Consider the following 27387-nt stretch of genomic DNA (forward strand, 5'->3'; position numbering starts at 1 on the left):
TTTATCTGGATGTAGATACTGTAATCATAAAATATGCCCTTGCAAGCCTGCATTACTAAAATAGAGCCAAACTTTAGGTCAAGCCAGAAGAGTAAAACACAAAATGCATCAGCCTGCCTGTATAATGGAAACTTTCAAGTCACTACTAGTCTGTAATCTGCACTGGATGCATAATAGCATCCAGATTTAATGCAATGTCATTTAATTTTATCTAGAAGAGTTTAGAACTCCCCAACATGAGAGAAGACCTCTCTCCTACCAGCACTGCCAGGGGCTACCACCCTCAGGGTCTCACAGGCTATGAATACAGACACTGGTTTCTTCACAGACAGTATTCCCAGCTCCTCCACTCCCAGTCCAAGGCAGGCCAGCCACAGCATCTACAAATCTCAGCTGCCCAGTACAGCCTAGATTAAGCTCAAGAAAGTCTTTTTAAAGGACCTGAATGACCTTTTGATGTTGAAACAAATTAACGATGAAAATCCACCACCTGAAGAATCAACACGCTTGGATAAAACTAGGGAGAGTGGGAAGAGATATATGAGTATTTCTAAAATGGTGAATAGTTTTGATGCATAGAATTTCAACTACAGTCATCAGTTATTTCCAGAAAACTCAGGCAATGTGAAAGGAAGCAAGTGCCATCACAATCAGATTCAAAGAGAGGTAGTAAGTGCTCTGTGCCCTTTCCAAATCAATGGAACTTGCACAATATCTCTTTTATATCAATAAGATTATCAACACAGTTCATGGAATCATAGAATTCTTTTAGTTGGCTGGGACATTAAAGATGATCTATTTCCCACACTCCTCCATGGACAGGGACATCTCCCACTAGATCAGGTTGCCCAAAGCCCCATCCAACCTGACCTTGAATATTTGTGGGGCATCCACAACTTTTCGGAGCACCCTTTTCTAGTGTCTCACCACCCTCACAATAAAGAATTTCTTCCTAATAGGTAACTTAAATTTCCCCTCTTTTAGTTTGTACCCATTACTCCTTGCCCTACCACAACAAGTCCCTCTGTGGCATCCCTGTTGGCCCCTTCAGATACTGGGAGGTTTCCATGAGGTCTCTACAAAACCATCTCTTCTCCAGGCTGAACAGCTCCAACTTTCTCAGCCTTTGTACAGGAGGTGCTCCAGTTCCTCTTGTCAACTTTGTGGCCTCCACTGCCCTTGCTCCCACAGGTCAGTATCTATTCTCTGCTCAGATCCCCAGATGATGCCATGATTGACAGCTCAACCAGGGCTTGGGCAAGGCCTGGGGGTGGAGCAGGGCACTGCCTCACCTTTAGCAAAGCCTGGCGTGCCCCTCCCACCAGACACAGACACTGGGATTCCAAGGTGTTTCAAGAAACAAAACATCCAATTTCTGACAAGCAGTGTGATGGTGTTCACAGGGGTCTTAGGATGAGGGAAGAGATGAGGATCTCACTCCATGTTTCAGAAGGCTCGATTTATTATTTTATTATATATATTGTATTAAAACTATACTAAAAAAATAGAAGAAAGGATTTCATCAGAAGGCTAGCTAAGAATAGGAAAAGAAGGAATGATAATAAAGGCTTGTGGCTCAGACAGAGAGTCCCAGCCAGCTCACTCTGATTGGCCATTAATTAGAAACAACTCTATGAGACCAATCACAGATCCACCTGTTGCATTCCACAGCAGCAGATAACCATTGTTTACATTTTGTTCCTGAGGCCTCTCAGCTTCTCAGGAGAAAAAATCCTAAGGAAAGGATTTTTCATAAAAGATGTCTGTGACAAAGCAGTACACTCAGCTTTTAGCAACCAAACAACATTTAGCAAACAGCACTGCAGAATTACTTAAAAACTACTCATTCAATTTCACTTTCTTCAAATGCCATAAAACACCAATACTTCTTTAATACCTCTACTGACTTCTTCCTGTCATACCACGAGAACTGCTATTTACAGTGACCAGAACTGCAAGCAAGGTTTCAGAAGTCACACACATTTCCAGTAACTAAATCTATCCAAGATCAAGCTGAAAAAGTTCCTTGTGTGCCTTCCATACACCTTTGAAAATCCAGTATGAGTATGTATTCAATTAGTTGACTATTATTTCATTTAATTACATGTCATAGAAAATTGCAACTATAGCACCTATTTCTTCAATGCCTATGGATACCAACTCTCATGTGAACAAACTCACTTCTACTTGCTCACTTCTACTTTATTTATTTTTTGTCTCTGCTTCAAAAATGCAGTTAACACCAAATACACGCAACATTTCTGAATCACAACCACTTCCGATACCATAAAATATCATACAAAGTATAGATATATACTTTGATATATACTACTAGATATATACAAAGTATAGTATATACAAAATATCATACAAAGTAAAGAAAAACACACTTTTAGAGTGAGTGAAATACTTTTATACAGGATTTTTTTAAACATTAAAAAATAAAAACTAGTTTCAATCTGAAGTATAATACTGGCACTCAAAAAGGCAAAACCAAAATGGCTGCATCTAGGTTCAGGTCTGCTTTCAATGCAGTATCCTAACACTGTGCCAAGATACAAGTAACAAACTGTAGGATCCTACCTCTTACAAATGCAGATTCATGCAAAAGAAATGGATCTGGATTCACAGAAAAGGCACACTAACTGCATGGTGGTGCAGCTCAGAGAGTGGTGGCAAGTCACAGATGTGGGTTTCAGGTATCTCATGATAAAGGCTTCTGGCTCTCTTTTCACTGGTGAATGATTGTGGCCATCTGACCTCATGTGTGAAGAGGTGAACCTCCTTTCTCTTGGCCTCAGCTATGAATGCAGGTGTGCCAAGTGGCAGAGCTCCGCACTGAACTCCTGGTTATCAGCATGTTTAGTAAGGGCACTGACAGCATGCTTACAAGAATTTTAAGTGCTAGAACATCTACTTTATGGCCTCAAAGTGCCTAAGCTGGATGCTAAACAGCTAAGGTCTATGAAAACAGCCTTAATGCCTCTGGGCACACGTTTTGGTACCTAGGGAAGCTGGGTGCTTAAAACAGTGACATACATGCTGTCAGACACTTCCATATTCAGTCTGTATCAGTGAGACATGCATGAAGGAAGGTGACTAAATTCTACCCAAGTCTTATTCAAACATCCAAGCCTTCTTTTAAATATGTTTCTAAGCTCTCTGGGATACAGTTTACTTTTTATATCCTTTTATATAGCACCCAGTATATTGAGACTGGTATGACTGCAGTAGGAGCTCTCAAAGTGCACAAAATTTTCACCCACCTTTGTGGAATTAAAAACTACATTTCAAAAAGCTAAGCAAGACAGGAAACTTAAGACCAAACCCACATTTTCCCATCCATTAAAAGAAACATTTGGTAAAAGATCCCACAGTTTATATAATGTGTCAGCACTGTGCAAGCCATAACAATAGCACCACCACCACAGAGCTGTACCGCTGTACAGCAGTGTATAAGCAGAAGTGGAAAAATCATGACACAATATTATCAAAGATCAACTTACCCCTATCAGTTCAGTATTTATTAAATTATGTTTTAGTGTTCACCCTTCATTTTAATTTGCTTCTATAAACCATTTGTTTAAAAGGAAGTTGTTAAAAAAGGAAGTCCAAATAACATGCCTGGTTATGAATGTGTATGATGATTACTAACTTATGCAATGGAGTAGGGAGGGCTAACTAGGGAAGAGGGATGTTTCTCAGAACTCTCTCTATATAGCAATTTTATCAAATGCTTAAATTCACTCATGGTGCTCGAGTTCTTTATAGTGGATTTGCACAACACCATCAGCATTACAGCACACCTTCATCAGGAACAGGAAGCATACGCAACGTGATGTCTTAGATGTTGGATGAGATCCAAAGGGATACAAGGATGTAATGGTTAAAAGCAGGGCACAAACAGATATCAGACTCCTGAATAATAATTCCCAAACTGCTCACTTAGTTAGATCACCCTCTTTTGACCAGAAAGTTCCCTAGATACCTGCAACTAATCTACACAAAAGCTTGAGCTAAGCATCTGATTCAATCTCTGTCTACTGAGGCCTAGAAAATTTGATCACAACTAATCCAAACCAAAAAAACAGGCAGCTTGCATAAGGTGCAGCAGTAGCTACTTGTATTTTCAAACACAGAATACACTTTTTTTTATGTAGCAACCAATGAATCACAGCATCAGGGTGGAGGGCAGCTGGGTCCAGTTTTGATACTATTTTGGGCTCTGCTTTTGATTGAGTTCTACATTAAGTCAGTTAGTGGATAAAAATGTGAAATCCTAGAACAAGGAATGGACACTCTTCTCTCCCAATATTACATACTAATCACTAGAGAACAGATATTATCACTGCAGCTGCTGCCTGTGATTTAAATGACAAACAAACAACAAAACTAAACAAAACCCCAAGACACTTAAGCACACATCTTCAGCCACTGGGCTCTAAAAGTGGTTCCAAACATACAGATTTCTGTTTTCATGACACTAAATCAGATGTCTCTGGGCCCACCACACACACGCTGGATTCAATTCTTTACATTTCCTGTAGGTTAACAGGAAACAAAATCCCAGAGAGGAGGCAAGAGCAGTTTGTTGTACAAGACATATATACTACATGTGTCAAATGTGCTGCTGGTGAGCTGGACCTATTACTGTAGGTCAATTAACCATTGTATCTTGGAAGACTCCTACACCATTTGAGAGCAGGGTTCTTCCAAGTGCTGGCAACCTTTAAGCTCACCTGAACAGAGCTGTCAGGCAGAGAGATACCCAAGAATAAAAGGTCAAAAGACGCCAACATCACCACACTGTAGAAAGAAACTGATGCACAGAAAATTCCACCTGAACAGGAAGAACTTTCTTATTGTATAGGTGACTGAGCACTGGATCAGGTTGCCCAGAGAGGTTGTGGAGTCTCCCTCACTGGGGATACTGAAGAACTGCCTGCACACAATCCTGTGCCATAAGCTCTACAATGATGAGGCTTGAGCAGGGAGGTTGGACCAGATGACCCCACCATGGTCCCTTCCAACCTGACCCAGTCTATGATTTCAATTACCACTGCTTCCCTGGAAAAACTTAGCTAAAGGACACTCTACCTTTCTCCACCCATAACTCCCACTCACAGTGTTTGTTTGGTTTTTTGCCACACACATTAGGAATACATCACCCCCAAACATCTGAAAACATATTTTGCATTGTGTTGCCTTAATTGAAAAAATGTCTTTTAACAAAATAAAAAAGGCTACAGATCCTTTCAATTTATCATACATCGATCATTGCCTGTGTAGAAGCAGATCACATACTCTTTCTTACTAAAGATACAGCAGGTTTAAATAGAGCCATTCCAGTTCTTTCATTGGGGGTATAAATCTTCAAATCTCAGTGGAAGAGCCTAGTATATTCCTATTGTTAGTGAATCATTGACAGAACAGACTCAACAGTTAAGAAGATTCTAATGTGACAATTTATATAAGCAGAGTAATTAAAGTATATTAGAAATCCAGATAATCTCTCCCAATCAAGCCAATGAAGGGCAGCCCATGGGCATTCAAATTACACATTGCAATTTAGCTCAGGGTCACCTTCCCAAGTTAAATAATACCAACAGAAAATGCCTTCAACAAAATGATCCTTACTTCTAACTAAACCTATTCAGGAAACTACATAAAGCCCTTTGAAGATATACACATTTTAAGAAGTTTAAACCACTTTAAACCACTACTTTTTTCCTTCTGCTGATTGGAAGACTAGGGCCAAATTTAATTTCTCAGACATTACTTGAAATATTCACTAAAACATAGGGAAGAGAGGAGAAAATGTTTCAGATCCCTTTACATGTTATAGTGAAGTAATATTTTCTCATATTACCTGAGAGGATGTTAAAACAGATGATGCAAGATGTAGTAATTAATGAATTGCTCTACCAAAAGATAAGGAATCTAGTGCTTATGATTTTTTTAATATTCTCATAAGCAGTTTATTTTTACTGCTTTTGATTTTTTTTGTTTCATGCATCTTCTGCAAATCAGTCTATGGATTACACAATTAAAAGCAATTGATTACATTTTGACATAAAATTAAATCAAAACCAGTATATACAGTTTTCCAACTCTAAGGTTACAAAAACAAAGCAAACAGAAACTCCCCCACAAAACATAACAATTGCAACTGATCCCATAATACATAAAAAATTGCAAACATACACTATTTAAATTTTAAGTCCAAGTTCCTAAATTTTTTAATACACAACTGCTACTTCTTTACAGAAATACAATTCAAGAAATGGGGCTCTGTCTGAAACTAATACACATGAATTTGCTAGATTTATGTTCTTCACTGAATTATTTATATTTGGATGTAACAGAGCAAACAGTATGTACCACAGAAAAAAACTGAACTGGAAGTCTCAGGCTTCTAAGACAGCCATTTTTTCCACAGCAATAGGAAAACAATAATGTGCTATGATATATAACCAGCAAAGCTCTCACTGATTAAATGATCTTCCCAATCAAGGAATCACTAAAACTGGCAAAAGCAACCATGACCTAATCCTCTTCAAAATTTTCAAACCAAGTATTCAGACTAAGAGATGTTAGTTTGTCAAACTGAAACATTTCTGAACACAGTAATCCCTTGAAACTTCAAATATTCTTTGGGAATTCACCTTCTGGACTTTTAGAAGGAAACTGCACATTGGTGTGACAAAGACTCAAGATCTAGGTGTCATTCATACAGACTCCTTTACTTTTTTCCTACTGGATGGCAGAAGTGGCACAAAGGCCAAAGTGGTACTAGCCCGAATATTCCTGTCCCTCTCTGAAGAGCAGTGAAAGTTCCCAAGATATCACCTACAGACTTGGCAGAGACAAGAGAATAAAAGAAGATGGTATTTTTAAACTCATGAAATTGCAGGAAGAAATGTGGCTATTTTTCAAAGAGGAAAATGGGCACACAGCAAATTCAGTAGAATTTAACTAAGAAAGAAAAAAAAAATAAAACACACAAATGAAGTGTCAAGCAGAGACAGTTCTCCCTACTGTATTATACCACTTCTTTTATCCCATTCTTCCTGCAGTGACCTTTACCTCATGCACTTACAACAGGAGACTTGGATCCTCGGTGAGACTTGCAATGATGCAGGCCAAAGAGATGACATAATCATGAGATCCAAATGAATACTGCATATAAACACTTAAAATAACTTTCCACTGATTGCTTGATGAAAGTCTTATAAAAATGGAGAAATGGGTCAGCAGTCTACCTGAAGCAACTCCTACTAAACTACAAGAAACAGCAAGGTTTTGGAAAAGAACTACCATAATACAATCAGGGACAAACTAAAGGAAATCAAATTTGGAATTCTTTTCTACTGACTGGATTCTCTTTACTTTAAAGACACGAAGTACAAGTGTCACCAACATTCTGATTTTATAATGTGCAATATTTAAGATGAGGGGCAATAAGTTCCAATGATTTTTCTATGCATTTAGCATCAGATTTTAGAGGAAAGCTATTCATTAATGTATTAATGACAGAAAATGTCAACAAATCTTATGTTGCTCCTTCAATCCACTGATTCATAGATAATTTGTGGATGGGGAACACTAGAAAATGTTTTTTTTAGTTACTCCAAAATGTTCTCGTGTATTTCTTTTAGAATACATATTTTCCAAAAGTGATCACTATTCTGTAAACGATTAAACAGCACAATAACCTCATAGTTAATCACTAATTCATTCATCAATAAATTGTTTTACCATTTTTGAATGGCTAGGCTTGATGATTATTCCCCCTATATGCCTAAATGAAGAAATGTCTGAGGCAATAGTTGCAAGACTAAATAAATTTTTAAAAATAGAAAAATTATCTGCCCTTTGAGGGACTCATCTTCTGATATAAAAGATTCTAATCTTCACTGGGATTGAAAGTGTTAATGGTGTGAATAAAGTATTTTCAACTGCAAGTGAATCATGTGAAGATTATCAATATAGCAGCAATGTACAGAGGTGCTCCAGCAAGGTTACAGAGTTTAATATAATCCTCTCTATAGCTAAGCACAGGAATAGAGAACCCTGCGTTCACTGTGACAGCATGTTGTGTGTGCTCAGTAATACTTTCAAAATACATGGGGAGAACAAGAAATCCCCAACATCCTTACCATTCTCAAAGACAAAGTAAAGATATTAACAAGAACAGACACACAACCCTAAAACAAAGGTACAGAAAAGCCAAACATTCAAAGCTGCAGAATATTACTTAGCACTTTCTCCTTAACCCTTCTCAGTGGGTTTAACTGCATCACTGAAAAGACAAGTGGTTATGACCGTAATTTAAATGCAAGCAACAGAGCCTGAGCTTACTTTGTTTAGGTCTGCTGTGGGGGAAAATTACATCTGCCACAGCCACCCTAGCAAATTTGTGTTAGAGAGCTGTTTTCTTTTCCTAATCACATTTAGAAAAGATAAGGTTGTAAGAGCAGCAAAGACAATGCAACCTGTGTTAATTCAGTGCAACTAGTTCACATTTCAGTTTGTGGAATACTGTTGGGAAAAACAGACACCAGATTTGAGCCCAACTGCAATTTTCCTTCATTACCTTCACTGGTGTTCAGCCATGCTAGCTGCTCCCCTGTACTATGCAGGCATATGCTAAGATTGCAGTTTCCTTTGTGTCTGCAATGCAAAATACAAACTGGAAGGCATAATGCACACAAAGTGACCCTCTGCTGTCCCAAAATCTGAAGTCCTAGGAGAGAGTGTCCAGGTACTCATTTTAACAGAAGGGCTTAGCCATTCACAGATCTCACCAAGTGGTGTCTCCTAGATTCAGCACTATTCAAGGCACTGGAAGTCATCTTGTTGCTTTGAACAGGTGCCTGCTCAGTTCTTTTGAAGAAACAACAGAAAAAGTAGAGATAAAAAGACATTTAGTTTCCCTAAGCAGACTTTCAGTATAGGTCAGACACGGAATTTTTTAATCAACTGAAAAAGCAAAGAACAATAAAGAAAAAATGTAACAAGCTGCATTGAAATTGATACTATTCTAGGCTGTTGTATTCCCCTTTTTTAGTTCACATATATGCAAAAATCCCCACCTAAACAAAATGTAGTATCTATAAGTCATTGCCATATCACAGGACTTAAAATAGCTGCAATTCAATTTTTAAAAGCCTTATTTTGAATAGAAATCTTTTGCAACACTACAATTAGTTTTTTTAAGAGAAAATTCCCCAATAAATTCCCTGTCACCTCACAAAATTAGAGTTCAAAAGAAATACTCCTTCACCACTGATGGGAAGGAGAAGGCTTACAGAAATCATTGGAAGTTCTCTCATCTGCTCTGACCATAAGACACTTCAGCCTTTGGTTTTGAAGATTTTGTTAAATTCCTTGTTTAAAAAAATACTAGTAATCTTTTATCTAAAATATTTCTTAGAGAACTGAGAAACTGTCACTACACTTCTGTAACTTTAAGTTATCAGGGACAAAAGTTCTTCCTATTTTTTTTAACAGGAGATTTTGTTTCCAAGCTATTTTATATTTGAAAGAACTGGGAACCCACATCACTTCAGGTTATATTTATTCAAGTTCAGACTTCATTAGGAACATAAATTCTAATATCTGTCACATAGGGAACAGAAAGTGTTAGCTGTTAGGTGTCTCTATGAAAATAACACATCATTGCTGGTACCATGATTCTTCCTTCTTGCCATCAGAGCAGAACAGTTACAATGAAAGACTCAAGGGTCACTGCTAATAAGTTTAGCACCATTTGTTCCCTGTTTAAAAGTAATAAAATAGTTATTTCAAAATAATTAAAGGAAGATCTACTTCAAAATAATCAAAAGAAAGATCCACTCAACCCCATCAACACCTTCTGAGTGAACTCCTTGCTTGCAGAAGCTGACTGCCCACAACCACGTCCAGATGGCTTTTGAATAGTTCCTAGTATGGAGACTCCACAATGTCCCTAGACAACCTGTACCAGCGCTCAGTCACCCTCACAATGGAAATAAAAGTGTTTGCTGTGTTCAGAGGGACTCACCTGTGCCTCTGGTCTTGTCACTGGGCACCAGTAATAGTCTGGTTCCATCCTCTTCACACCCTCCCCTCAGTTCTATTCATTGATAAAATCCCCCTTCAGCAGTCCAGGCTCTCTCAGCCTTTTCTCACAAAAGAGATGCTCCAGTCCCAAAATCCTCTCTGCAGCCCTTCACTGGACCCTATCCAATATGCCCATGTCTCTCTTGTATTGAGCAGCCCAGAACTTCACACAGCACTCCCAGGTGTGGTCTCACCGTGAGCAGAGGGGAAGGGTTCCCACCCTGCAGCAGCTGGGAATGCTCTGCCTGCTGCAGCACAGGATGCCACCAGGATTCTTTTTTGGCAAGGGCGCATTTCTTGCTGAAATCCCCAATGAAGGCATATGGAAACCTTCCACATCACTATAAAATGACTCATACATGAATATAATTTATAGTGAGAATCAGAACACCAGATTATCTGAGAAACTGAAATGCTGAAGTGAGAAGCAAGTGTTTTTTATAAGCCATGTTACTTAATAAACAGACAAACTGCAGATTGCTAATAGATATTTTTCATAAAACTTCCATTTAAGCAGTACTTGTAAAGTTAATAATACTTTAAACATTGTGTTAAACAGGACTTCCATTTGTATTTTGTCACTTGTTGGTTTTCTTTTGTGTATTTTTTATTAAAAGCTAAAGTCATAGAAAAAACCCTTTTTGGAAGGGACCCCCGGAGGTACAACCCTTGGCTCAAAGAAATGCCAATCTTCAATAAACTAAGGAGAGAAATTCTACAACCTGTCTTAGAAATTTGTTCCAATGCCTGTGAAAATGTTATCCTTATTTCTAATAAAAACTTATTTCCTCACAATCTCAGTCCATTGATTCCTACAACCTTTGTGACAAATCTGAATCCATCTTACCTACTACTCTCCTTTCCTAAGGATGAAAAACTCATCTTTCTCTGTCTCTCCCTGTAAGAGCATTTGCTCCTGCCCCCTAATGATCTTGTTCATCCTCTGCTCAACTTAAATTGGTATGCCAATGCTTTTCTTTTACTGGGAACCCAATATGCTGCTTACTTATACAACATAATTTATTTGAACTGTATTCCTGCAGAACACCAGGAGGGCAATGAAATGTAGCTGTCTATAGTTACACAACAGCCCAGACACAGATACAACATATTTTCTGAATTTTTACAAGCAAAGTCTTTTTTACCAATTCCTTACTGTCTTTTTTTCTCAGGAAAAAAAAAAATCATGAGAAACAATAACTATATAGTATGACTGGAATGCCAAATAATGGTGCTGAAAGGCCAGCACTGACATCTAGTTTTAGGGAATTTCCAAAATCCTGCCTTTAGCTCTTCCATGGGACTCTGAGATCAGCAGCAGCTGACAGAGAATATAATGATGGGCCACGTTCATCTCTTCTCTAAACTATTGTTTACACTTTTAAAAGTAATTTCTTACACAGTACAGAAGGCTGAAATAAAAATTAAAGCTTAAAGGTTGACCCTAAACAAATAATTTCTTACAATTCAGACCCCAGTAGTTAATCAGACTCTCAGTGCTGGATGGACTCCCCACACTGGGGAAGAGACACCCAGACTGTACTAAAGTGGATCTCTCTTTCAGCTAACAGTGTTTCATTCAAATATATCAAAAGAATACAGATAATTTTGAAAGTTTACAATCTTAGAAATGTGATGGTAAAATCTGGCTATGCAAAGATCATTAAAATTCTATTTAGCCTTGCTATAAAAAATTTAAAAAATAAAATCCAAAGTTCAACAAATTGTGTGAAACATTCACTCAGGACAACTTCTCCAGTGTCTTCCATTATCTAGCACAGCTTTAGAAATGCAGTTTCTCTCACTGAGCATGTCCTCACCCAGGCTCAAGTACAAAGAAGCAAAGACAAACTGGTAAAATTGTTATTCTGGCTGCAGATATTCATATGCTGAGTTGGTGCCACCTCCCTTAAAACTTTCTGATGGGATCAGGAGATGTGAAATGGACTCTGAGGATAACTGCACAAAGTCCTGAGGAGAGTATCAAAGTATCAAATATTAAAACCCAAGTACTGAAAACAAACTATCTAAAAGTACTACTACCCACAGCTCTCTCTTCAGACCTTTTGAAATAATTTCCAGTAACAGACCTATCTTACCATTACACCTGTAACACTGTCAGTATTATCACACAACTTATTTTTAAGGCAGGAAGCCTGAAAAATACTTCAAAAATACTCTTAATTTAAAACAAGACTGTAATAGAGAGAGGAACTGCAGTTCAAATAAAGTTTTTCTTTTCTAAAATGAATCTCTCTTGCTCCAGCTTCTCTAGCTGTCTTTGCAAAAAACCAAAACCCATATGCATATGGATACCCTCTAGCAAGCTGCTTGGAGTCATACACCTTAAGTGGTTTAGGAAAATCTTCTCAAGAGAGAAAACAGATTTTGGAAGGCAGGGAAACTTGTACTCAAGATAATGAACTAACTTGTTTCCAAATTCCAAAACAAAGTATTTCATTTCCTTCCTGCAAAATCAATTTTGTTCCTTATGGAGTATCTATTGCAGGAAAGGATGCTGTTTGTGTAATACATCTTTTTAGCGGAGGTGATTACTTTGGGTACAAAACATCCCATAGTAACATTGTTCCCAACACTGCATAATACAGAGGTAATCAGTCATCCAGGAAGAATGGCAGGCTTGCTAAACTTACCTCATCATCCTCTCTGAAACACAGTAAAAATCACTGTTAAAACTGATCATTTATTAGATCAAAGTATCATCAACAATATCAATTCTGCCTGGTAGTGTTAACAGGAAAATGTTTTACAAGTTCTACCACTGGGCATCCATTTAACTTCCAGCACCAGCTCCGCTGTAAAACTGTGCACGTAATTTATCTTGCAACCTGTGTGTGTGGGAAGCATTATCCAGGCAAAACTTCTCACAGTCTGACAAAATGCTGTGATTTGCACTGTTCAGATGATTGAACAGACTTTAAGCAATCACCGACAATACTTTTTATCTCCAAACATGCTAAAGTGCAACACTACATGAGAGCAACCTATTGCTTTAAGACCAGATTTGATAGAATACAAGTAAATGAACAATTACTACATTTGAAACTTGTCCACATCTTATCCATTAGGCTTAAGTATTATTAAAGTTCAAATTTATATTTCACATCATTAGCAATTTTGCCACAAAGCACTCCTAATGCTTCTATGGTGTCCATGGTAACATCTTTGCTTACATATAGCTTAAATAGGCATTCATTCCAATTAGGTGAAGTAAAGAGAAAAGAGCCATTCATAATTCCTCAAGTTATTGTCATCTTTTCTTTTACATAGCAATCAACAGCTTTCCAGTTTAAGTTTCCAGTTTGTCACATGCAATTGATGACAGATAGGTGTGCCAACAAATTCTGTTTTCGGCATCGTGGCAAAAGCAATTTAATTACTCCCAATAATATGCACAATATATAAAAAAAGTATTTAGCAATGATTCCAACAATGTAGATTTGATAACTTACCATGTTTCTTTTCAGTGTAAGTGTATTGCTACTACTGTGCAAGGCTTCCTGAAGCTTAATCTAATATTTTTCTATACTATAAAAAACATTTGATTATAATGACACATGCTATAATGCCTTCCAAAAGACTCAGCTCAGATAGAAAATATGCACAATAAAATAGGATTGTATGAAATTGTGCTGGTTTTGCAATATTGTATTTAATATCAAAACAGACAGTGATGCTGTTTAAAAACTTGCAGCACGTAAATTTTTAAAACATTCTGATTTTATGTGCCTGTTTGTTACCTAATTTCTTAAGATGCATTTGCCTAGTTTGCAATATTTGTTTTTTCACTGAGAAAGTAGCTGATGAAGGTGTTTTCTGATTTTTTTTACATAAAAGCCACTAGAGTGAAAAACAGCATGAGCCCTGGAACACCTACCAGCTCCTACTACTCTTGCCTATGTTCAGCATGTCATGTCCTTGCCATGCAGCATCACTTAACACAGGTAGACAACACATTGTTAATAATGTCACAAATAACTTCAAAAGTTTTCTATGCAGCTGCTGAAAGAATTCAGAGACAACTCAAGACACAGAGTTAAATGCTGCAGCTGTTTTTCTTATTTTGCTCTTCAAAGCCCTAAACAAGAAAATCCCCTGAGTGAAAAGTCAGAGAAAGGCTACCATCCCTTCTAGGGTTAAAAGATGCTTTTGTAAGATTTTTAGGTCAGATTAACCTTTTGCTCACAATAGGGCTGGTTATTGGTTTTATTTTTTACTGTCTTTAACACAGGTAAAAAAATCAATATGAAGCGAGACAAAGGGCTCTGGAGGCCCTGGCTGCACCAGCTTTTGGTTTGGCTCATACACAATCCTACAACATGCTGAGGCTGGGAAGGATTAGCCTGCTTGTGTTGAGTAAACCGATGATACTCAATAAACAGTTTCTGTTGTAAACCCCTTAGGACGTGCAAAGCCACACTAGTTGGCATTAGACCAGATAAGCTGCCGAACCAGCTGTAATCTCATTTAGACCTGAGCTGATCCTCCTGTCCTTTCATTCCACAGGATCAAAGCAAACCACTGAGGAGGCAGCTGTATTATAGCAGCAGTGCTTGCTGGATGCAGCAAACATTTCATAAATTCCTCTCCTTGAAGCAAGCCTGCACATAATCTACCCAGAGCCAGTTCAATCAATGGATTTCTGAATTCATTAGTCTTATTATTACAGGATAACTGTTTTCTCCACATAGTGCTGTAGCTGTTGCAAGCCAACTTTGCAAAACAGCTCTTATTGCTGACCATTTCTTTCTGGTAATGTGCCTTTGCATTTTTGCAGTGCCACATGAAAATGATTTAAATCGCTCCAATGCAGTATTTTTTTTAAAGACTACAAATAAAAACCAATTCACGAATATTCAAGTAGGGAGTCTTGAAATATAGTACACTCTTCCAAGTATAATTACTGGCTACCTGTTTGAATGCTTCCATGCATCAGTAATAATGACCAATGTTTTCTGAGCTCAAATGATAACAGCAAAAGTAAAGATTATATCATTATAGCAGCATAAATACAGACAAAAAAAATACAGATGCGAAAGCAGTAATTCCAAGAAAGAGATTTCTATTTGTCTTTTACTCTTCGTGTTCTCTAGAATTAAAAAGAAGAAATATTTTCATTGTTGAAGAAATGAATAGCACAACTTAGGAAAACTGGAAAACCACATAAGCAACAAGTTTTTTTAAACTAAGCAAAAATGAAAACCAAGGCACTGGATCAAATAAGACTAGAAGGTGCTACATTTGATTTCTGTATCACATTTGGAGTTTTCACTCCAGTTGCAATTATAGATAAAAAATATTATAGTATAACCTTAGAGCTTTAGAAGAACAGAATGTGCCATTCAGAAAATGCATCAGCTGATCCATTTCCCACCACCAGTGAACTCTGAAATATAGCACATATTCATAGACAAAGTAAAATTAGATTTTTTTACTTACAATGGAATAAGGAAAATATTATTTTAAATATTTTTGAATCCTTTTAATTGCTAATTATATTAATCGTTAATGTAAAGACTTAAGTTTTCTGAAACAGCTGCACTGAAAAAAAAAAAAAGGAAATTGATGTAATATTAATTATGCACCACAGCAGCAATTTTTTTAGGTCATATACCAGTAACATTACTGATTCGTGCATCACTCCTTGAGTAATGAGTAGTAGCCAGAGAAAAAAAGTTTGGTCTGAAAAATAAGGACGGCCAGGTAACCCTTACAGTTAAGGTAAAAATAGCAGTGTTTGTGACTTATTGCTATTTACAGCCAGTATAAAAATGCAGCACATTCATGCACAAACTGAAAAGTCAGGAAGATCCCCCACAGAGAACTGCTCCGGGTTTACAGAGCACAAGGGAAAGATCTGTATCATCTTTGCAGGCACGCCCTACCCTACTCCAAACAGATCTATTGAACATCTGTATCTGGCTACTAATGTTTTTATAAGAGTATGAAAAAAAGTTCTTGTAATAAAAAGATTCAATGAAGTAGAATAAAATCAAAGTTTAACACCTACAAATGATTTTTAACAGATTACAGAGATGTTTAGTATGAAACTTTTTCAAGCACTACAGCACAGATGTGCTGGAGCATGTCATAGGCAGCTGGCAAAGATGAACAAAAGGTATTTGCACCTATCATCTACAGATGTGTAAAAAACTCACCACACATCTCTTCCTCAATCACTTAGAAACCATCTGATGTGCTAGTTAATGATTCCCCTCTCTCCACTTCATTCTTCAGACATAAAGGGGTCCCATTTAACATAATCACTTAATAACAGCAAAGTGATGGGTATCAGAACTCTAATTCTTCTAATATTTGCAAAATCCAGCTCTTTGTAATAATAATAACACCATGATAGCAAACTGTAAAACTGTGTAATTATACTTTAATTGTATTGTGAGGCATGCATTAATCACAAAGTTTAAGTACCAAGGATGGAATTATAATAATTCTGTAAAACAAATTTAAGCTAGCTAAGTAGGTCAGAACCACTAGCATGCAACAGGAGACCTCTGGGAATTTATCAGTTAATGGCTATTTATGTGCAAATGAGTGCCCTCCAACCCTCCCAAATCCTGTGTAGCTGAAGGGTATTTCTGTTAACCAGGAGCATGCTTAACTGCTGAGGCATAAATTAAACCATTTATTGGAATGATTTTAATTCTCTCCCCCCACCCACTCTTACTACTCCCCTCCACCCTCACTAGTAGCACAATTTACAGTATTAATTTACACGGAGATAGGATTGCTGAAGAGTTTTCAGAAATTACTGTTTCAAGAAAGAGCAGGAAAAAGAGAACGGGGGGAAAAAAAAGAGTGAGAGACAAACTTTTAGTAAGAGACACTAGCAATGCTACACTTAATCTTCAAGTCTTGGCAGGTTGAGCTATTAGAGATTCCAGAGGTTCAGTATCACAGAAGTGCAGTGCACTTTCATAATGAACTTTAATGAAATGAAATTCTGTTTTACATCCTCACAGAATCATAGAACCTTTTAGGTTGGAAAGACCTTTAAGATGATCAAGTCCAAACATTAACTCAGCACTGCCAAGTCCACCAGTAAACCATTTCCCCAAGTGCCACATCTCCTTTTTCTAAATACCTCCTGGGCAGCCTGTTCCAGTGCTTGACAACCCTTTCAATGAAGAACTTTTTCTTAATACCCAATCAAAACTTTCCCTGGTGCAACTTGATGCCATTTTCTTATCTCACATTCTAAATTTGGAGAAGACAAAGAAGCTCAAGGGGGACTGCATCCACTGTATTTTCTGTTGTAACATTCAGACTGTACACATATCAAAGGTTTTCTTTCAGGAAATAAAACAACAAAAATTTCTTGGCTGCAAGAAAAGAACACCTTCAATTTTTGAGTTTGACTTGGAAAAAGATAGTCATTTTTCATGTCTTGGGAAAATAGATACCTTTACAAACTACTCGGAATCAAGATGTATTGAATTTTCACTGTGATGTGAAATGGGGATGATTTACAGACAATATAAATGATTTCTCAACACTTATAATCATAGCAGTAATTCAGTACAGCAAGGCAAGATAATATGAGCATAACTTCAAGATTCACTTTTAGGCTTATAATTTCTTATGCTTGGGGTTTCTTTCTTTTCCTAAGTGCGTGCACACATTCTTGCAAAGCCTAGGGTCTCAGGACAATAAACCAGCAAAAATCTGATTATCCTAGCATCAATTAACCGCAGCTCCCTGTTACCCTAAACAGGGTCACATCTCCCCAGTGCCTAATAATTATATTGTAAAATCCCTTGATTGTCTGAATTTATTCACTCTCCCCTATGATGTTTGGATGATCATGGTTGTGTTACAGTTAATTATTAGATAAGACATGATTGCAGTACATGTTTCTGACATCATCTTTGCACCCAATACAGAAGTCCACATAAATGTAACACACTGGACAAATACACACAGTTTTTCCTCAGCAATTCAAGCTATTGTAGAATATCCCTTCAATATAAATAGGTGCAGTGTGAATCAGAGAAATTCCCTGGGAGCAAATCTTTAGCATCTAAAATATTTTTAATTGGGAGACATGTGGAACACTTACTGAAGTATTTCCAAAGGCACATCTCCAATAGCTAAACAATATATTCATGTCCAGAAAAACAAAAGAATAACAATGAAAATACAGTTTTATTCTTATGGCTGACTTTTTCTAAGGAAAACAAGACTGCAAAAAGCAGTAGAAGGAAACCTCATTGTCCTGGCAAGCACATCTGTACTTGCCTGTTCTTCCCTTCTCCTGCCCCTCAGTGAAGGTTGACACATCCCTGGCAGCAGGATGCTCCTGCTGTGTGCATAATGGCTGCTGTGGCTGCCTGTGCAGCCCCTTCATTACCACAGAGAGAGCCAGGAGCTTTCTGCCTCTTAACACAGATTTGCAAGCATGCACATTAAACCAGACACTTCATACAACTCTTTGATAACAGCCAGAAATTAACGAATGAACAGAACTATCTGACCAAAAATAAGTTCATGCCTGTATTTTCAGAAGCATTAGCACATGTGCATTATCAGAGCCTGTGACAAGCCCATGGTTACCTCCCCTTCCCCACAGTGAGGGGCTGCAGCCTGGATTATGTCTGTACCTTACAGTCATTGGCAGGGGCTCAGTATTGCCCTCAGGCTTTAATTAACCCCAATTAGAGATAAACAGGGCCTTCTGGTTGTGAAAGAAGGACTAGACAGCACCTTCAGCTTATCAGACAACTATGTAAACCACAAACTGCTTTTACCTTTCTCTACTTTTACCTTTCTCTACTTTTACCTTTCTCTACTCTTTCTCTAGAAGAGGTCCCCACAAGATCCTGAGATGAGGCACAATAAACATGTTGCAGAGCATGCCTTGCTCTTTCCAGTTTGTTTTTAGGGAGGATATATATGGTGGCCTACTATTTTGGGCTCATTTCCCATTAAACACATTTTCACTGTCCCTGTTTTAGTGCCACTGTAAAGAAAGCTGGAGCATTTAGCCACAGGCAATTAGTGACACTTGGACTTGCTCCAAGCCAAATAGAACATGGCAATGCACATCTACATGCCCTGTTTCAATGCCTAAAAAAGCATTTGCAAAGTGATTTTCTAGACAGATTTCAAGACTCAAACACAAAACCATTAAAAACCCATCACATTTTTCAGCAGGGCCATTGTCCTATGCATACAGTAGAAGCCATCTTTACACTCCCACCCCAGAAATTCCAAGAACAAGTAGGCTACAGTAGCACTAAACAGGTTCAAATTTTCTCCTCCAACAGAACAGGGAAATTTTAAGAAGATCTAAAAAAAGAAAATAAGTTAAGTTTGGTTCCACAAGACTCTCTTAAAGCCTGCAAGAGTGCTACATTTGCAGCCTACTCTGAATAACCACTTTAAACTTCTGTCCAAAATTAACCAATTCTGTCTTCAGTAGCATGAAGAACAGCAGAAAACCTGTAACATTCTTTTACATACTGACTGAGTTCAAGCATGTCTCCCCTCAACTCTTCCTAGCTGAAATCACTTCCAAACTTATAAAAACTTCCTACTCTAGTCATTAATTTCTGTGACTCTCTCCAATTTTCAGTTTATTCATAAATATTTTGTAAAAATGACATACCCAGAACTGCATACAGAACAATGCAGCTAAAGACAGAATAAGCAGCTCTTCCCACCTGCAGGAGTTTTATTAATACACGTCACAACAATATTTTTTTTTCTTTTTTGTTTTTTCCTAAAGCAGAGTCACATTAGATCCTGCTTTGTAATATCACACAGGCTGTGTGCATAAAAATGTCACTGTTAAAAGTTCGTCAGCCAATAGCTATCAGTCAAATTTGAGACTTTCTTGCAGATACTATCTTAGAAACTCACATAAATAAACATCCTGTGAACAGAGGTGAAAGCATAAGTACCAGGTACACTTCACACTCCTTGCAAGATGCGAGGCAATCAATCCACTTCACAAACAATTCCAATTCACAAACAATTCCAACTTTTCTCCCTGCAGTAGGTGGCAACCATGCTAGTGCAGGGACAATACTGACCTTGCAGGAATGTGTGCTGAGCAGGCAGGCAGCAAAGTCTACAAACAAGGGCAGAAATTGGGTAAGAGCAATGGCAGCTACCTCACTTCAACCAACCCCAGACGTGGAGATCCCCGGTTTCTCTCACCTCCCCATACTTTGACAATATGGCTGCAAGTCAAGCATTCCATGTTCTATTTCCATGTGTTCTTCCTAATTTCAGTACTCAACGTTCCCTATTTCCTCTTGTTGATGGCAATTTATTTCAAAATATCAAAGTAATTTTAAATCCTAGCTTTGTTTTCCATTTGAACACAGAGAAATACCCTCTAATTTCTGACTACATACAAACTCAAATCCTAATTTTTTACATCTAGTACAAGTACTTGTGCTAAACAGGTCTTCATTTTCAGTGACCTGAACAAATGCCTTAAAACACTAATTATAATAATACTAAGATTACACAAGTAACACTGAAGCCTTACACTACCAATAATTTTTGTGAAAATTTTCTCTCTCATTCCATAGTCACACCATTTTACAGAAAAATTGTTTGTACTTTTAAGGCTGCTGTTTTCTTTTTTCTGCCTTTTTTTTTTTGCTTAGAATACCCAGGAATGAGTACACTAGAAGTTGTTTACGTCCAAGAAGAAATTCAATCATAAGCAAAAGCATCCTAGGGGATGAAGAATCAAACAGTATATACCCAGAAAAACACTGAAGAGTAAACAGAAAACACAATGTATTGAGATTCATCCCTTCACTTGGTCATTGCTTTCAAGAAAATGCACCAAATTGTTTTTGCTGATTAGACAGTCCCAGAAGTTGATAGCAAGAGTTGATGCTGGTAGGTTACAGCTGTCAGTAACAGAATCTGAAAAAAATTTGGGAAAAAGGAAACAAGTGCTATTTCTCGTCACTGTAACCAGTTGTCAAATATGATGATGGTGGCGGGGAACCAAACCCAAAAGCTTGTTCTACTGAACCACTGAACTGAATCTTTCAGAACTGCACCAAGTGCTTCCATCTATGCTGTCTTGTCCAGCACCCAGCAGGTGCTTTCCTTACTTTTCAGTTTCCTCCATTAAGACAAGTACATTTATCTGTTTGGTTAGCATAAGGATTCTCCTTGGAGCTGGTTCAGATATTTTCCTCCACTTTAAAGGTCAACTTTCTTTAAAACACATAGGCACAAATTAATTCTCCTCTCCAGAGGTATCAGCTCCCATCTCAGGGGCTAGCAATGGAGAGAAGAGCACAAAGGGAAATATTCTGGGTGAAGCAGAGCCAGATGTGTCTGGTTCAGCGCACATAATTGACTCTTCTAAACATTCTTGACACATCCAAGACAGGGGTTTGCCGTTGTCCCAAAATGTACACTTGCTCTTTAATCAGTCAGGTTTCTGATTCTCTGCTGAGAGCCCAGGAACCCCGGGCACAGCTGGGCACAGCTGGGCACAGCCGGGCAGGCAGGGCGGCCGCCCGTGGCTGCTCCATCCTCCCGCGCAGGCTGGCAGTAGGAGGCAGCATCGGCTCTGCCAGCAGCGGCTCCGCTCCGCAAAGTACTTGGGAGCGGGCTTCATTCTTCTGTCATTATATAAGCAAGATGACACTGTTCTCTAATCCAGCCAAAGCTGATAAGTACCATCAACCTGTCACTTCCTACATTTCAAATTCTAACATTGCAGCATCAAAGAGTTTTTACATTTCGATTTCTTTTGCTGGCAGCGGTCGGTAGCCTCTCATTCTCCCACGGTGTTCTAATGCAGCATTTGCACACCGGGGTTACTCCCAGACTGAATAGCAGGTCATCCCCTACTCACTGAGCTCATCTGCGGCCCATGTGCTAGGCAATTTAGATCCAATCAGCCCTTATTTAGCTCAAGAGTAATGAGCAGCATAGTGACACAGACTTAAGCCTGACCCTCAGGACACTGCTCATCAAGCAGTAAAACTGTGACAAAATCATTCATCTTCCACCCGCTGGCAAGAAATAATACTCGCACTCACTGTATTACTTTTTCAAGACATAGAAAAAAAAAAGGTCCTGAATTTTCATGATGTGAGACATTAATTTGCAGAAAGCTGAATTCCCTTAAACCCCCCTGTTGCTATGAGCTCACCAGGGGGAAATAGGCCTTAGGAGACTGAAATGGAATAAAGAAAATTGCTTCAGCTTTCTGTTCATTTTAAATAAGCCTTAAATCTGACATGAGATATCCTAAAGAGAGAAGAAATATAGATCTTGTAAGGTAACGAAGAAACAATCAAAATTAAGAGATTAGAAGGCTACTTGCATATAATGATTTTATTGGCAAAAATATTTCTTTTGTTTAACATCCACAACAACAACAAAAAAACCCCACTCCATATGAAAAGCCATTTTCACACCTCATGTGAAGAATAAAAGGAAAACCGAAATGAAAGTTAATTTAGGGAAAATAGTTTCAGAAGTGAGACACTTCCATCAGAAAACAAATCTGTGCTTTATGTCCTTCAGGGAGCACATATTTCTCTAAACAACTGCAGGGTCCCAAGCAGCAGGTTCTCAGTACACCTGGATATGGTTTTACTCTTTTTTACATGGATTTACTCTTTCATAAGAGAAGTCTTGTACTGTTGCCAGGTAGGCGACAGAAAGCTTATGTGGATTAATTTTTGGAAGATAAAATGGATACAATGGAACAAAAAAGTGTTTCCATCTGTAGCACAGGGGACTGAACTGTGTATCTTTATGATTCATGTCTGAGTACTAGACTTGAGTGAATTTCTTTAGCTTTGGGTGTCTACCAAGACTGACTTTTTTTTGGGTATCAACAATTAGAAGGTTTTTTGATAGCTTTTAATGCCTCAATTTGTTCCAAAGTGATTCTAGAATAGAACAGTAGAATAGAATATTCTATTATAATACAATATTCTAATATAATACAAGAGATGTAAAATGACCATCTAGTCCAGCTGCCTAAGTAATTTAGAGCTGATCAAGAGCTAAAGCAAATTATTAAAGGCATTGCCTACTAAACACTGACAGGCTTGGAGTAACAACCACTTATTTAGGTTTGTTCCAGTGCCTGACCATTCTCTCAGTAAAGAAATGCTTCCTAATGTCCAGTCTAAGCCCTCCCCTGGTGCACCTTTGAACCACAGCCACATGTCCTCATAGTGGAGCGCAGGAAGAAGAGCTCAGCACCTCCCTCTCTACTTCCCCTTCTCAGGAAGCTGTAGAGAGCAAGGGGGTCATGCCTCAGCCTCCTTTTCTCCAAACCAGACAAGCCCCAAAACCTCAGGCACTCCTCACAGGACATGCCTTCCAGCCTGGCTGCCCTCCTTCCAAGGGAGATGCTCTCTATTACATCCTAAACATCAATGTGAAATTAATGGTAATTGTTCAACTTTCACTTGTCCACCTATTGATTCAAGAAAATGGGCACTGAGAAGGGGAGGTGAAAATTCTTGTAAACTTGAACCAGTGACATATACAGGAACTTTCTAGATGCAAAGTATTTAGGGACACATTTCCAGTGCCTGCTGCTGTCCCATTTCATTTCTTTACACAGTAATACTCTCAGAGCAGAAGTGAAACAATCAAAACACACATTAGTTTTAGCTAGTCAGCTTTGAAGGTCAGAATACAAGGGACAAATTCGTAGAACATTATTTTAGTCTCCAATAAAAACCTGAAAAAAGACCTCAAATCCCTCAAAGTAAGAAGAAAAGAAAATTCAGTGTTAATTACCAGAGCCACACCTTAAGGCAACAACTGTAGCTAAGAACACACACTATTTGCTCAGAAGGTGGTAACAGATTATTTTTAAGGATTTAGACATAGGAATCCTCCCAAAATGCTGCTATATTCTAAATCTGTGCTTGCTTCTCATGCATTAGAGCATTTAGAGATTAGATTTTCATTACACTCACTTAAACACCAGTTTTGTTAATGGAATACCTGAACTTCAAAAATAACCAGGAGAAATACTTTACAGATGGTTCAAGTTAGCATAGCAAGGCATGCTTGCTCCCCAAGCATAGGATATTTGCTGCAAAGTGGAAAAGGAAGGATTTATTTCCTTTATTTCACACAGGTGAACAAAGTTCACAGCAACTTCTAGTGGTCATTCATTAAGAGTGGGAGTTCTTATAGCTAAGCTAACATCTTCTGACTCTCACTTCAGTGCCTTAGTCACAGAGTTGCCTTCACTGCTTATCAGGACATCACAGCTGGCAGCTCTAAATATCCTCACAGGATGGGATAGGTAAGTGAAGACTCATGATCTTCCAAACTCTTCTGAATACAGTTTTCAGAAGCTCAACATCAGAAAAAAGATTTTACAAAGACTAACACTATAACCCCTGAGGGGGAAGAAAAGAAGGAGGGTGGACCTTTCTATTCTCCTCCTGAGCTTATCTACTGACTTACACAGTAACAGAGAGGGGGAGAGATGCTTCTGTTGGTCTCAAAAAAGCTTCCCACAGGCTGTTTTGATGGCAAGTATAACTCAAAAAAAAATTACAAATGACTGTACATTTCCATAGCAAAGATATACTGGATAATCCATTCCTATTGTGGTTTCTCTCACAACCTCAAGGCTAAACACACTCAAACAGATAGGAACATTCAGTTCTCCTATTACCCATGGCCCAATTATTAATGTAACTTTCTACTAGAGACAGTTTACTTGGGCAATATTGCTGTAAGAGCTTTTAAAATTTATACATTGAAATTTCCAAACATTAGCAAAAAAGTATAAATGGGCACAAATACAGTTTTCAAAGTAAAATTACCACTTATTATGGTATTAGGTTAGTGATACTTCTCATTTCTCCTGCAGGAATCAGAACCAAGTCTCCCTGAAACTAGGCAAAGATGTTTGGAGCACAGCAGGGTATCTACTCACATTTTATAGTCTGTAACTCTGTGCTAACACCCAACAAAACCCAAATGCCAGGATGACAATAATAAGAGAAAGCTCATGTCAAAGCAATACCCCATTACAATACAAGACATTTTAGCATGTTTCAAACACTTCTTTTAAGTATAACATATTGCAGTGCCAGCACCTACAGCCAATTTCTCTGAGCCTTGTATCCATTTTTACAGCAAGTTCTGTCAAATCTATTTAATGCCTGTATTTTTATTAACCTAGGGCTTCTTTTTGTGCCATGAGGCACTGAGATGACAGATAGTGCTAGAGATTTGGAACAAATGAAAGCACACATGGGCAAACATCCCGCATTTACCTTTCAGTAAACAAAAAGAAAATAAAACCAAAACAAAACAATAAGGATTTTAAACCATTGTCTAAAAACAGGGGGAAAAAAGCAAAAAACTTATGTCTGAGCTAGAAGCAGAATAAGTAAACATAGGAAGGAAACACTTCATGTTTTGTTTAGGGGAGTTTCTTGATTATTTACTGTTTATTTTATATGCTTTTTAAAAGGAGACTGTATTAAAACACAAATCTTACACTTCACAGTGAATCTTACTATGAAGATCAAATACTTGCAAGTGCCAGCAAGTAGCATTTGATTCCAATTACCCACTCACCATGTATCAAAAACCGATAAAAATGAATTCTCCTGCTAAGACATAGTTCTATCTAAATATATGGATCACAAAATAATCAAAATGATAACAGTCAATTAAAAAATTTGATAAATAAACCTTATTTAAAATAGTCTAACCATAGGTAAATACAACAATCAAAAGCTACCTGTACTTTTCTAGAAGACAAGAATAATACAAGAAAAAGCTGGAAAGGGTTATTTTAAAACACTGTGGTGTAAAAATAGTGAAGGTGGGGGTCTCTTTTCAGATGTCTTTTAAGAAAAAAGAAAGAAAGAAAACAAGTGCACTTTCAAATCCTTGTATGCCAAGTTTTAGCCCAGAGCAAGTTTTCACTGCTATGTTACAAACCCTTGAAAATAAAGGTTTATAATGGAAATGCTGACAGACCCTTAACCACAGCAGCATGAATAGCTATAATTAAAGAAGAGCTTTTGGCTACACCTCACTCTGACAATGAAAGACTAGAATTTTTACAGTATCCTCAAATAAAAACAACTGGGAAACCTGGAATGAGATTCCAGCAATCCAACAAGATATGTTAAAGGGGACTGCTAAAACTATTTGACATTTAAAGCTTTAAATATTGAGGCACTTAGTTAACACAACCAAGTCAGTATTTTCATAATGCTACTTAATCAGCAATAAAGAATGCTCCTGTGAGCCATCATCTGGGGTTAACAGAAAGTAACATATGAAGTTATTATTTCCTAACAGCCTAGAGGGAGCTGCTTGTCTCTTTAATCAGTGATCTCACTTCCTTCCTACCTGTAAATTCCCTGTCATACAGTTATAAAATTATTAAGAGTGCAGTGTACAGAAAAATTATATTTATGAAAAGTCTACTATCTTATACAAGCCTGGATTTTAAAAACAAGCATTTAATCTTTTCCTGAGTTTGAAAACAGACCAGGCCTAATCAGTCTGGTCAATTCAGTAACATTTTAAAATCTGGTTAGCACAAAGTCATCCATATCTTCTGAACCAAAAAAATGGTTTTAGTGTTGTTTTATTTGCATGGCAACAGAGGATTGACTGATTGACTTCAGTGAGTCTGTCGAAGCAGGAAAATCACTAACATTTTCCTTTTCCATACAACCTGAAGATCAAAATGTTTCCTAAGTGTTAAGGAATTTAATTCCTCTGAAGATAGGATAAACAGGCTGGTAGCAGTAACCAAATGTATAAATAAAGAAACTGAAATAACTGTTAAAAGCAAGGTTCTAAAAATCTCTGTCATACCAATTACTATTTGAGCGTGTTGGTAATTCAAATATTTCAGCAGAACTACTTTTTGCAAAAAAAGGTACTAATACTGTCCTGTACCTTGTCTGTGATGACCTGAGAAGTCTAGATTGAACTTCCATGCCCTCTTCTCTGTGTTACAAGAGGGCCACATAAGCCCCAGTCCTGGAAAGCTTAAAAATAATGCCAAGTTATAAAAAGAGGCAATTTTTTCACCAATCTGAAATTTCTCCCTATTTCATCTTTAAAAACAACACAACAAATGCTGTCTATTAGCTAATAGAGAAAATGTCAAAGTATTTTTGAAGTCTCCAATTTATTCCAGGAAATACATTCAGTTGAACTGAAATAATAAATAATAAATCAACTAAACTTAGTTTTGTGCTTCATCTTTTTTCAAAAGACTGCCTGAAAAACAGTTGT

General features: G+C 37.6%; 1 protein-coding gene across 1 annotated transcript in view; it reads right to left on the bottom strand.

Moving 5' to 3' along the window:
• The window catches only part of MMS22L (MMS22 like, DNA repair protein), a 90036-nt gene that overhangs the window by 29238 nt on the left and 33411 nt on the right, over positions 1 to 27387 (bottom strand).

This window comes from Molothrus ater, chromosome 3 (genome assembly GCF_012460135.2).
Source record: "Molothrus ater isolate BHLD 08-10-18 breed brown headed cowbird chromosome 3, BPBGC_Mater_1.1, whole genome shotgun sequence".
NCBI classification, from domain to species: Eukaryota; Metazoa; Chordata; class Aves; order Passeriformes; family Icteridae; genus Molothrus; species Molothrus ater.